This window comes from Ambystoma mexicanum, chromosome 1p, assembly GCF_040938575.1.
Source record: "Ambystoma mexicanum isolate Mex_15411 chromosome 1p, UKY_AmexF1_1, whole genome shotgun sequence".
NCBI classification, from domain to species: domain Eukaryota; kingdom Metazoa; phylum Chordata; class Amphibia; order Caudata; family Ambystomatidae; genus Ambystoma; species Ambystoma mexicanum.
Window position 1 is genome coordinate 324,915,257 of NC_090921.1, and position 13,163 is coordinate 324,928,419.

The 13,163-nt window shown below is 49.5% G+C and overlaps 1 long non-coding RNA gene across 1 annotated transcript; it reads left to right on the forward strand.

Moving 5' to 3' along the window:
• The first annotated feature begins 1,522 nt into the window (after positions 1 to 1,522).
• On the forward strand, positions 1,523 to 2,767 carry LOC138509161 (uncharacterized). Its single transcript, XR_011280300.1, has 3 exons — positions 1,523 to 1,550; positions 2,200 to 2,422; positions 2,565 to 2,767. It is a non-coding gene; the product is annotated as an uncharacterized lncRNA (long non-coding RNA).
• Positions 2,768 to 13,163: the final 10,396 nt, after the last annotated feature.

Genomic DNA, 13,163 nt, shown 5'->3' on the forward strand with positions numbered 1-13,163 from the left:
ACTCGCTTGGTCCCTCGCTTGGTCCCTGGGCTGGGCCCCACCGGACTCACTTGGTCCCTGGGCTGGGCCCCACCGGACTCACTTAGTCCCTGGGCTGGACCCCACTGGACTCGCTTGGTCCCTGGGCTGGACCCCACCGGGCTCACTTGGTCCCTGGACTGGTTCTGGGTCCCCTCTCACCCACCCTTGCTCTACCCCACTGGACTCACTTTCTTCCTGGGCTGGGCCCCACTGGACTCGCTTGCTTCCTGGGCTGGGCCTGGATATTCATGTGACTCCCTGGACTGGTTCTGGGTCCCCACTCACCCTTGCTCGACCCCCCCCCGGACTCGCTTGCTCACTGGGCTGGGCCTGGATACTGGTGTGACTCCCTGGACTGGTTCTGGGTCACCTCTCACCCTTGCTCGACCCCACCGGACTCGCTTGCTCACTGGGCTGGGCCTGGATACTAGTGTGACTCCCTGGACTGGTTCTGGGTCACCTCTCACCCTTGCTCGACCCCACCGAACTCGTTTGCTCACTGGGCTGGGCCTGGATACTGGTGACTCCCTGGATTGGTTCTGGGTCCCCTCTCACCCACCCTTGCTCTACCCCACTGGACTCACTTTCTTCCTGGGCTGGGCCCCACTGGACTCGCTTGCTTCCTGGACTGGGCCTGGATATTCATGTGACTCCCTGGACTGGTTCTGGGTCCCCACTCACCCTTGCTCGACCCCCCCCCCCGGACTCGCTTGCTCACTGGGCTGGGCCTGGATACTGGTGTGACTCCCTGGACTGGTTCTGGGTCACCTCTCACCCTTGCTCGACCCCACCGGACTCGCTTGCTCACTGGGCTGGGCCTGGATACTAGTGTGACTCCCTGGACTGGTTCTGGGTCACCTCTCACCCTTGCTCGACCCCACCGAACACGTTTGCTCACTGGGCTGGGCCTGGATACTGGTGACTCCCTGGATTGGTTCTGTGTCCCCTCTCAACCTTGATCCCTGGGCTGGACCCCACCGGACTTGCTTGCTCCCTGGGTTGGGCCTGGATACTGGTGTGACTCCCTGGACTGGTTCTGGGTCCTCTCACCCATTTTTTAATTGTAAAGCCCCCATGTTTGGGATTGCTACAGTCGTGTTTGTGTGTTATGCACACAGTGTCCGATTGAATCTCTGCCTCTTTTTAATAAATATAGTGGGGGAAAATATGTGTCGCTTCTTTTTTAAAAAGTTAATATGCCATTACATGGTTTTGATTTTCATGGCCATTTTACCTAAATGACTGACCTAATAAGTCATCACTATAGTTCTAAAAACAATTCAAAATGCAACTCTCTAAAATGGGCAGCAGTTAAGCCACAGTGAGGCTTTTAAAGCCCAATTCAACAAGGTGCACCAAATGTGTTTTTTAAGCGTTTCTTTTCAGGATTATAGTAAACATTATTTTTTTAAACTCCTAAATTGGAACTGGCCCTCCAGTGGATAAAGAGGCGGCGGACGGGAGCCACAGAAACAGTTTTTCCCGATCCAAATCCCAACCTTGGCCCATCAACTGCAACTGCATCAGAGGTAAGTGCCATTAGAGTTAAATAAAAGTTGGTTTGTGCCCCTATGAAATAAATAAATGTTTCTTTCTCTATCCAAATGCTATTGGTTGTAGGCTTCTGTGTGTCTCCACCCAAATCTGAAACCCTCCTCCCCAACATTCCTATGAAGCCATAGGGCTTCTAGACAAATGTCAAAAGGGTGGGAAAAGGTAGCTGAAATACTGTGGCTCATGTATTCACCGGTTATTGTCCATCACTCATTATATGCCCACATGTAACATGTCCATTACTTAAGACCGTTATGCTGCCAATGTCATATAGTGGTGTCCTAATTTTTATTTAATTTTTAATTTTTTTAGATAGTTATAAAAGCAAGCACATAGTTAAATTCCCAAAAGCAAGCACATAGTTAAATTCCCATAGGTAGTTAAATTCCCATAGGTGTACGTGATCGACATTAGTTGGCCTGGGAGCCAAATGTAGCTCCAGGTAGGCATTGCTTGTATGGCTCCTTTACCAATGCACTGTACATGGGGGAAACGTGACATTGGTCATTTCTTCACAATATACCAATTATGCAAATAAATGGGAAACAACTACGGAATTGCCATTCTTTGATCTGATTGACAGCTTTGAGAAATGTAGTAATTTTTCATTTTTTGTGTACACAGAGAAAAATACCCCTTGTGACAGATGGGACATGCAGGTTTGCAGATGTGTTGGTGAACCCAGTGAAGTTGAGGGAGATTGTGGTAACTGCCAGAAAATCACAGACCGGCAACCCAGCACGTTACCTACAGAATAAGCTGCTGGATCTTTTGTTCACAAAAGAAGAACTGATGGCAGCAAAGGGGAGGTTAACACTGGATCGTCATCGACAGGACGCTATACAAGGTACATAAATGGAATTACTAAAGCACATTAGAGGGAATACAGTAAAAATCGTCTATGCTTTATTTCTCACAGCCATGTGTCAACCAAAAAGTACTTTGCTTGCTCTTTTCAAACTTCTTACACATGTTTTTTTGCATTTCAGAATTTATCCATGTTAAATCCAGGGAAATTGGCTTTCCATTACTCTCTGCAGCCGAGTACAGAAAAGCCCTCCAAAACAAAATTGGGAACTACCGGATTAAGAAGAAGGCGCCAAACCTCGTCTTTTCGACACAAGTGTAGTTCCCAATTCCCTTGCTCTTTGCCCTTAGCATGGATACTTGTATGACTCCCTGGACCAGGATCTAGGTCCCCTCTCACTCACTTGCTCCCTCCCTGGGCTGGGCCCCACTGGACTCACTTGCTCCCTGGGCCCCACCGGACTCACTTGCTCCCTAGGCTGGGCCCCACCGGACTCACTTGATGCTCCCTGGGCCCCACCGGACTCACTTGCTCCCTGGGCTGGGCCCCACCGGACTCACTTGCTCCCTGGGCTGGGCCCCACCGGACTCACTTGCTGCTCCCTGGGCTGGGCCCCACCGGACTCACTTGCTCCCTGGGCTGGGCCCCACCGGACTCGCTTGCTCCCTGGGCTGGGCCCCACTGGACTCGCTTGCTCCCTGGGCTGGGCCCCACCGGACTCGCTTGGACCCTGGGCTGGGCCCCCACCGGACTCGCTTGGTCCCTGGGCTGGGCCCCCACCGGACTCGCTTGGTCCCTGGGCTGGGCCCCCACTGGACTCGCTTGGTCCCTGGGCTGGGCCCCCACCGGACTCGCTTGGTCCGTGGGCTGGGCCCCCACCGGACTCGCTTGGTCCCTGGGCTGGGCCCCCACCGGACTCGCTTGGTCCCTGGGCTGGGCCCCCACCGGACTCGCTTGGTCCCTGGGCTGGGCCCCCACCGGACTCGCTTGGTCCCTGGGCTGGGCCCCCACCGGACTCGCTTGGTCCCTGGGCTGGGCCCCCACCGGACTCGTGTGATTTTCTGGACTGGTTCTGGGTCCTCTCACCCATTTTTTAATTGTAAAGCACCCATGTTTTGGATTGCTACAGTCGTGTTTTTGTGCTATGTACACAGTGTCCGATTGAATCTCTGCCTCTTTTTAATAAATATAGTAGTGAAAAAAAATGTTGCTTTTTTTTAAATATAGTTAATATGCCATTACATGGTCCTGACTTTCGTGGCCATTTTACCTAAATGACTGACCTAATAAGTCATCACTATAGTTCTAAACAATTCAAAATGCAACTCTCTAAAATGGGCAGCAGTTAAGCCACAGTGAGGCTTTTAAAGCCCAATTCAACAAGGTGCACCGAATGTGTTTTTTAAGCGTTTCTTTTCAGGATTATAGTAAACATTATTTTTGTAAAACTCCTAAATTTATTTCCAGCTCATAAACCGAAACAATGCCTATATTGTTAAAGGATATTTTTGGGGTTGCTTTGTTTTTTTGATTATTTGGTGACTACATTAATTGCTTTTGGATTTCAAAAGGTTTATTTGGGGATTGCATTGCATTGCTTTTGGATCTCTACGAGGGTGCATTAAGCCAAAAGGAAACCGGATGTAATCCGTTGCTTTTGTATTTATTTAGGGATTGCTTTTGAATTTTTATAGGATTGTTTGGGGATTGCATTGTTTTGTGATTTGTAGTGGATTGTTTGAGGATTGGATTGCTTTTGGATTTTTATAGGATTGTTTGGGGATTGGATTGATTTAGGATTTGTAGTGGATTGTTTGGGGATTGGATTGCTTTTGGATTTTTATAGGATTGTTTGGGGAGTGGATTTTTAGTGGATTGGATTGCTTGTGGATTGGATTGTTTTTGGATTTTTAGTGGATTGTTTGGGGATTGGATTGTTTTTGGATTTTTAGTGGATTGTTTGGGGATTGGATTGTTTTCGGATTTTTAGTGGATTGTTTGGGGATTGGATTGTTTTGGGATTTTTAGTGGATTGTTTGGGGATTGGATTGCTTGGATTGTTTTGGGATTGCATTCCACTGAGGATTGCTAATTAACATATTTAAGGGTGCATGAAGCCAAAAAGAAGCCAAAAGCAATCCTCTGAGTACAATGGGAGTTTCTGGAGTTAAAGAGGATTTAAAGAGGATTTAAATGTTTGGGAAAATCCAGTAGCAATCCACTTTCAATCCAGATTTTTTTGGTAGGGTTATAGCACCCCCTTGTACCGGATGGACAAGGGGACGCCCCTACCAAAAAGATCTGGATTGAAAGTGGATTGCTACTGGATTTTCCCAAACATTTAAATCCTCTTTAACTCCAGAAACTCCCATTGTACTGAGAGGATTGCTTTTGGCTTCTTTTTGGCTTCATGCACCCTGAAATATGTTAATTAGCAATCCTCAGTGGAATGCAATCCCAAAACAATCCAAGCAATCCAATCCCCAACCAATCCACTAAAAATCCAAAAACAATCCAATCCCCAACCAATCCACTAAAAATCCAAAAACAATCCAATCCCCAAACAATCCACTAAAAATCCCAAAACAATCCAATCCCCAAACAATCCACTTAAAATCCCAAAACAATCCAATCCACAAGCAATTCAATCCACTAAAAATCCACTCCCCAAACAATCCTATAAAAATCCAAAATCAATCCACTCCCAAACAATCCTATAAAAATCCAAAAGCAATCCAATCCTCAAACAATCCAGCAAAAATCCCAAAACAATGCAATCCCCAAACAATCCTATAAAAATCCTAAAGTGCCATCCCTAAATAAATACAAAAGCAATGGATACATCTGGCTTCCTTTTGGCTTAATGCACCCTCGTAGAGATCCAAAAGCAATGCAATGCATTCCCCAAATAAACCTTTTGAGATCCAAAAGCAATTAAAGTAGTCACCAAATAATACTTTAGAAATCAAAAAAACAAAGCAATCCCAAAAATATCCTTTAACAATATAGGCATTGTTTTGGTTTATGAGCTGGAAATAAATTTAGGAGTTTAAAAAAATAATGTTTACTATAATCCTGAAAAGAAACGCTTAAAAAACACATTTGGTGCACCTTGTTGAATTGGGCTTTAAAAGCCTCACTGTGGCTTAACTGCTGCCCATTTTAAGAGTTGCATTTTGAATTGTTTTTAGAACTATAGTGATGACTTATTAGGTCAGTCATTTAGGTAAAATGGCCATGAAAATCAAAACCATGTAATGGCATATTAACTTTTTTAAAAAGAAGCGACACATATTTTCCCCCACTATATTTATTAAAAAGAGGCAGAGATTCAATCGGACACTGTGTGCATAACACACAAACACGACTGTAGCAATCCCAAACATGGGGGCTTTACAATTAAAAAATGGGTGAGAGGACCCAGAACCAGTCCAGGGAGTCACACCAGTATCCAGGCCCAACCCAGGGAGCAAGCAAGTCCGGTGGGGTCCAGCCCAGGGATCAAGGTTGAGAGGGGACACAGAACCAATCCAGGGAGTCACCAGTATCCAGGCCCAGCCCAGTGAGCAAACGAGTTCGGTGGGGTCGAGCAAGGGTGAGAGGTGACCCAGAACCAGTCCAGGGAGTCACACTAGTATCCAGGCCCAGCCCAGTGAGCAAGCGAGTCCGGTGGGGTCGAGCAAGGGTGAGAGGTGACCCAGAACCAGTCCAGGGAGTCACACCAGTATCCAGGCCCAGCCCAGTGAGCAAGCGAGTCCGGGGGGGGGGTCGAGCAAGGGTGAGTGGGGACCCAGAACCAGTCCAGGGAGTCACATGAATATCCAGGCCCAGTCCAGGAAGCAAGCGAGTCCAGTGGGGCCCAGCCCAGGAAGAAAGTGAGTCCAGTGGGGTAGAGCAAGGGTGGGTGAGAGGGGACCCAGAACCAATCCAGGGAGTCACCAGTATCCAGGCCCAGCCCAGTGAGCAAACGAGTTCGGTGGGGTCGAGCAAGGGTGAGAGGTGACCCAGAACCAGTCCAGGGAGTCACACTAGTATCCAGGCCCAGCCCAGTGAGCAAGCGAGTCCGGTGGGGTCGAGCAAGGGTGAGAGGTGACCCAGAACCAGTCCAGGGAGTCACACCAGTATCCAGGCCCAGCCCAGTGAGCAAGCGAGTCCGGGGGGGGGGTCGAGCAAGGGTGAGTGGGGACCCAGAACCAGTCCAGGGAGTCACATGAATATCCAGGCCCAGCCCAGGAAGCAAGCGAGTCCAGTGGGGCCCAGCCCAGGAAGAAAGTGAGTCCAGTGGGGTAGAGCAAGGGTGGGTGAGAGGGGACCCAGAACCAGTCCAGGGACCAAGTGAGTCCGGTGGGGTCCAGCCCAGGGACCAAGCGAGTCCAGTGGGGTCCAGCCCAGGGACTAAGTGAGTCCGGTGGGGCCCAGCCCAGGGACCAAGTGAGTCCGGTGGGGCCCAGCCCAGGGACCAAGCGAGGGACCAAGCGAGTCCGGCGGGGCCCAGCCCAGGGACCAAGCGAGTCCGGCGGGGCCCAGCCCAGGGACCAAGCGAGTCCGGCGGACCCAGCCCAGGGACCAAGCGAGTCCGGCGGGGCCCAGCCCAGGGACCAAGCGAGTCCGGTGGGGCCCAGCCCAGGGACCAAGCGAGTCCGGTGGGGCCCAGCCCAGGGACCAAGCGAGTCCGGTGGGGTTCAGCCCAGGGACCAAGCGAGTCCAGTGGGGTCCAGCCCAGGGACTAAGCGAGTCCAGTGGGGTCCAGCCCAGGGACTAAGTGAGTCCGGTGGGGCCCAGCCCAGGGACCAAGTGAGTCCGGTGGGGCCCAGCCCAGGGACCAAGCGAGGGACCAAGCGAGTCCGGCGGGGCCCAGCCCAGGGACCAAGCGAGTCCGGCGGGGCCCAGCCCAGGGACCAAGCGAGTCCGGCGGGGCCCAGCCCAGGGACCAAGCGAGTCCGGCGGGGCCCAGCCCAGGGACCAAGCGAGTCCGGTGGGGCCCAGCCCAGGGACCAAGCGAGTCCGGTGGGGTCCAGCCCAGGGACCAAGCGAGTCCGGTGGGGTCCAGCCCAGGGACCAAGCGAGTCCGGCGGGGCCCAGCCCGGGGACCAAGCGAGTCCGGCGGGGCCCAGCCCAGGGACCAAGTGAGTCCGGTGGGGCCCAGCCCAGGGACCAAGCGAGTCCGGTGGGGCCCAGCCCAGGGACCAAGTGAGTCCGGTGGGGCCCAGCCCAGGGACCAAGTGAGTGAGAGAGGACCTAGATCCTGGTCCAGGGAGTCATACACGTATCCATGCCAAGGGCAAAGAGCAAGGGAATTGGGAACTACACTTGTGTCGAAAAGACGAGGTTTGGCTCCTTTTTCTTAATCCGATAGTTCCCAATTTTGTTTTGGAGGGCTTTTCTATACTCGGCTGCAGAGAGTAATGGAAAGCCAATTTCCCTGGATTTCACATGGATAAATTCTGAAATGCAAAAAAACATGTATAAGAAGTTTACAAAGAGCAAGCAAAGTACTTTTTGGTTGACACATGGCTGTGAGAAATAAAGCATAGACAATTTTTACTGTATGCCCTTTAATGTGCTTTAGTAATTCCATTTATGTACCTTGTATAGCGTCCTGTCGATGACGATCCAGTGTTGACCTCCCCTTTGCTGCCATCAGTTCTTCTTTTGTGAACAAAAGATCCAGCAGCTTATTCTGTAGGTAACGTGCTGGGTTGCCAGTCTGTGATTTTCTTGCAGTTACCACGATCTCCCTCAACTTCACTGGGTTCACTAACACATCTGCAAACCTGCATGTCCCATCTGTCACAAGGGGTATTTTTCTCTGTGTACACAAAAGATGAAAAATTACTACATTTCTCAAAGCTGTCAATCTGATCAAAGTATGGTAATTCCGTAGTTGTTTCCCATTTATTTGCATTATTGGTATATTGTGAAGAAATGACCAATGTCACGTTTCCCCATGTACAGTGCATTGGTAAAGGAGCCATACAAGCAATGCCTACCTGGAGCTACATTTGGCTCCCAGGCCAACTAATGTCGATCACGTATACCTATGGGAAATACCTATGGGAATTTAACTACCTATGGGAATATTTAACTACCTGTGGGAATATTTAACTAGCTATGGGAATTTAACTATGTGCCTGCTTTTATAACTAGCTAAAAAAAAATTTAAAAAATGAGGACCCCACTATATGACATTGGCAGCATAACGGGTCTTAAGTAATGGACATGTTGCATGTGGGCATATAATGAGTGATGGACAATAACCGGTGAATACATGAGCCGCAGTATTTCAGCTGCCCTTTCCCACCCTTTTGACATTTGTCTAGAAGCCCTACGGCCTCATAGGAATGTTGGGGAGGAGGGTTTCAGATTTGGGTGGAGACACACAGAAGCCTACAACCAATAGCATTTGGATAGATAAGAAAACATTTATTTCATAGGGGCACAAACCAACTTTTGTTTAACTCTGATGGCACTTACCTCTGATGCAGTTGCAGTTGATGGGCCATGGTTAGGATCGGGAAAAACTGTTTCTGTGGCTCCCGTCCGCCTCCTCTTTATCCACTGGAGGGCCAGTTCCAAGCAGTGCTCAACTGCTACCTGCTGGTGGGAATCCATTGTGTCCCAGTATGCTGAAATAATAGCACAAATATTAATATTACACATGTTCATACAGTACACATTTTAATGACAATTACCAAGATTGCAATGTAGTTACTCAAAGCACATACCGGTTAAGCTTTCCACCATATTGTCATCTTTGTCTATCGGGGGCCGATCAACCGTTTCTGTTGTCCCTGGTCCATAATCTCCAAATGATGATTCCATGCTCCCCCTCAAGACACTGCTCATGTTTTCATGTTCAGTGTCTTGTTCACAATGGGCTATTCCTGCCCCATTTAAGCCCTGGTGCATTTCGAGTCTGCGTGGCCTTAGATGTGACTCTATTGGCCATGAAGCTTGGGGACTATATAGTGGTGGTGCCATGGTCTTACTGAGTTCATCTGGCTGTATACCCTGTGTAAATGGCGTGGAGTGGATAAGCCGTTGTTGTGGCTGGCTAGTGTGGTACAAGTATGGTTCACACCCCTGGTTAGGTGTAGCCCATTGCCCTTTAGAAGCAGACATATCTGGGAGAGGTAGAGGCAGTGGCGTACGGAGGCCTTGAAGCAATGATGTATTTGGAAAACCCCTGAATTGTGGAGGTGTAAATACCTCGGAATTTTCAACCCTCCCTGTGACTGCCCTTGGCGACAGTCTAATTTGCACCTCTGGAAACACTGGAGGAAGAGGACGTGCCATAAACATAGACACCTCTGCAAGCTTGGAAGGATGCAAATCTTTTTTGGCTAGCGCTTGTTTCTTTCCGCTTGACACTTCACTACTGTCACTCTGTGAAGTACCTTCTTTCCCACATCTTTTTTTTTTACTCGCTTCATTACTCTCATCCCTCATTTCTTGCAGTACAGTGTTCAAAACGACACTAGCTCCTCTCTTTCCTCCAGATAGTTTTTTTACATGAGCCTTTTCTTTGAGGTGGCATAAGAGGGCATCACCCGTCATGTTTCGGGGCACATTTTTTCGGATAAAAGTCATACAGGTTGACCGTTCTGGAAAAAAAAATATATATATAAAATTATAGCAACTTCTAGTACTGCAAACAGCACTCAACACACGCCCGACAAACACCTGCAAACACTGAACAGCCCTGGCACTGAACCCCCCCCTGGAACGACAATCCAGTGCCCACTTCCAAACCAACATAGAAAACAGTTTGTCCTAGTTCCACAAGCATCAACAGAAAAGCACACACTTTATACTTAACTACCTTCCCTTACTAACCAACCCCCTAACTTCTCTATTTAGAGCCAATTGAGCACGCGGGGAATGTAATAATGGCGGCGGTGCACTATACAATTCATAAACATTCTTCTATGATTAACAAATCCCCTTTGCGTTATTGATATACACCTTAAGAAGCTAGGAGAGATTTAGATGGCTAACATAGTATCAACTAGTGACTCACAACTTACCACCAGACAATACAATTGTTCCCGAGTAATCCTTTTTACGAATCACATCGTTTCCGTCGTGGTCCAGTTCCACAGTATCAAAAAAGGCACGAATGCGCCCCGCCTCAACGCCACACAAGTCGTCAGTGATGAACTCCACGTCTTCTTTTCCCAAGCACTGAACGGTATCGTCAGATTCAAAGTGCACCACAAAAAAAGAGTCATCTGAGCACCAAGATTGGGCCATCTTATTAAATTTCCCAGTGGTCTGAAAGACACCCAAATGTTAAATATCCAATGCAAGGCATAAATTATTTCACTAAATTTGAAAACAGATGTTTAATTTCAACTAGTCGCCAATGTGAACTTTATGGAAAATGGCAATAGTAACGCATGCTATGTGAGCAAAGCGGTTTATCGGGCCAGTAGAGTGGATGCAGGGGATTGAGAAGCACATGTTCATTGTCACAGGAAAGGGGTGATTGAGATTGGTCATTAGTTTCCCAGAATTAAAATTGATTATTTTATTTATATCGCACTCATACACAAAGTGTGTCAGAGAGCGTAATGGCAAGGGAGAGGTGGAACAAAAACAACAATCTTACTAGGCCCAGTGACATTGAGAACGCCCACGCGCATGTGAGGGGGGAAGGGGAAAAGTGCATGGAGGGGGCAGGGGGTGGGAAGCGCGGAGTACAGTAGAAAAAGATAAATAGAAAATAAATAAATAATAAAAGACAACAAACAGTGGTAGTGCAGCCAGCATGTGGCAAGTGCTGGGTTAAGGCAGCAGACAGGGTATGTCTGATAAGTGCATGAAGAAAAAGGGAGAGGGGGCAACTGTATGGGTACAGATACAGACCCCAGTGTATGGGGCGGCCCAGAGGCAGTGCGGGTGGGTGGCAGGGGTGGGCAGGACTTGTCTAGAGACCTCATCACCAGGTGTGACAGGGGAGAGGGAGGAGAGAAGAGGGGACCCAAGAGATCAATTACTAAACAATGTGCGCACCAGCAAGATCAATCTCTAGTATTGCATATGAGAAAACAGTCAGGAAATGGGATTTCTACATACATCACATACGCACCAAAGTCACTTCCCACCTTAGTTACCTTGGAATTTAGGAGATATTACTTGTCACGTCCAAAGAAAACAGTTTCACAGAACACTCTAAAAGTTGTTGGAATGAAAATATGTTATAGTAGAAATACTGCCATATGTTTGGATACAGGCTGAATAAAAATGTACTCAAAAAGCCAAATCTGGAATATACTATTAATTTTTGCACAGCTATCCTTTAAATTTTGCGGACCAAAAACCTCCTATCTACTGTTGGTGCCTGGACACCTATTGTAGTTTCTCATCACAGCCACACACTTTGTATATATGCACTCTATTCAGAGCCTCACTCTCTCCCCACGTTTCATCTACACTGGATTCTCTCCCCTTCTCTCTCTGGCGCCCTCGCATGCATCCCCTCTTGTCATCTCACTCAAGATTTCTCCCTCTACTCACATGATATAATAGTTTCTTTATAGCGCGCCTATAAACAATGTGTTTCAAATCGCTTTCGAGGCAAGGGAGAATACAATGACATTCTTACAGGCCATGAACAGTACGGGTGTACTCAGCCTGACGACATTTCAGATAGTGCAAGAGCTACAACATAGATAAGGAAGGGAGGGGGAGAGTGGGAAGGAAATGAAACAGTGGTCTAGTCAAGCATAGGCATAGTCTAGTGTACATCATTGCAGTGGGCAGCACAGTGGACTAGTCAAGCATGGGCTAGTGTACATCAACGCAGTGGCCAGCACAGTGGGCTAGTCAAACATAGAATATGACAGATTGCGGGTAGTGGCAAGAGGAGCCTTAGCACTAGCAGGACGGAGGGGCCGCAAAGGGTAGTGTGGGGACAACATAAGTAGCAAAGAACTGCTTGTTCGGTAGGTGTGTGCACAGCCTGCATACACACACAAGCAGGGAGACACACTATCAACACAGCACGGCAGGGCCACAACAAGCTGCATCAGATCACAACACAGGAGGAAAAAGGCTGCGAGCCAGCCAGTGCCTAGACTCCAAAACATCTGCATGGAATGTCCAGTTCAGGGACTGCAGACTCCAAGGCTTGGGAACGGAGGCGGTGGGGGGGCATAGCAGTACAGGGTAACGGAGGGGGTGGGGGGGCATAGCAGTACAGGGTAACGGAGGGGGTGGGGGGGCATAGCAGCACACGGGGGATCAGAGGGGGTGGGGGGGCCAGGCAGTACAGCTAGGGTAACGGAGGGGGTGGGGGGGCCTGTCAGCACAGGGTAACGGAGGGGGTGGGGGGGCATAGCAGTACAGGGTAACGGAGGGGGTGGGGGGGCATAGCAGTACAGGATAACGGAGGGGGTGGGGGGGCATAGCAGCACACGGGGGATCGGAGGGGGTGGGGGGGGCCAGGCAGTACAGCTAGGGTAACGGAGGGGGTGGGGGGGCATAGCAGTACAGGGTAACGGAGGGGGTGGGGGGGCTAGCAGCACACGGGGGATCGGAGGGGGTGGGGGCATAGCACTACACTGGGCATCAGAGGGGTGGGGGGGCCTGTCAGCACAGGGTAACGGAGGGGGTGGGGGGGCATAGCAGCACAACGGAGGGGGTGGGGGGGCATAGCAGTACAGGGTAACGGAGGGGGTGGGGGGGCTAGCAGCACACGGGGGATCGGAGGGGGTGGGGGGGCTAGCAGCACACGGGGGATCGGAGGGGTGGAGGGGAATAGCACACTGCGCATCGG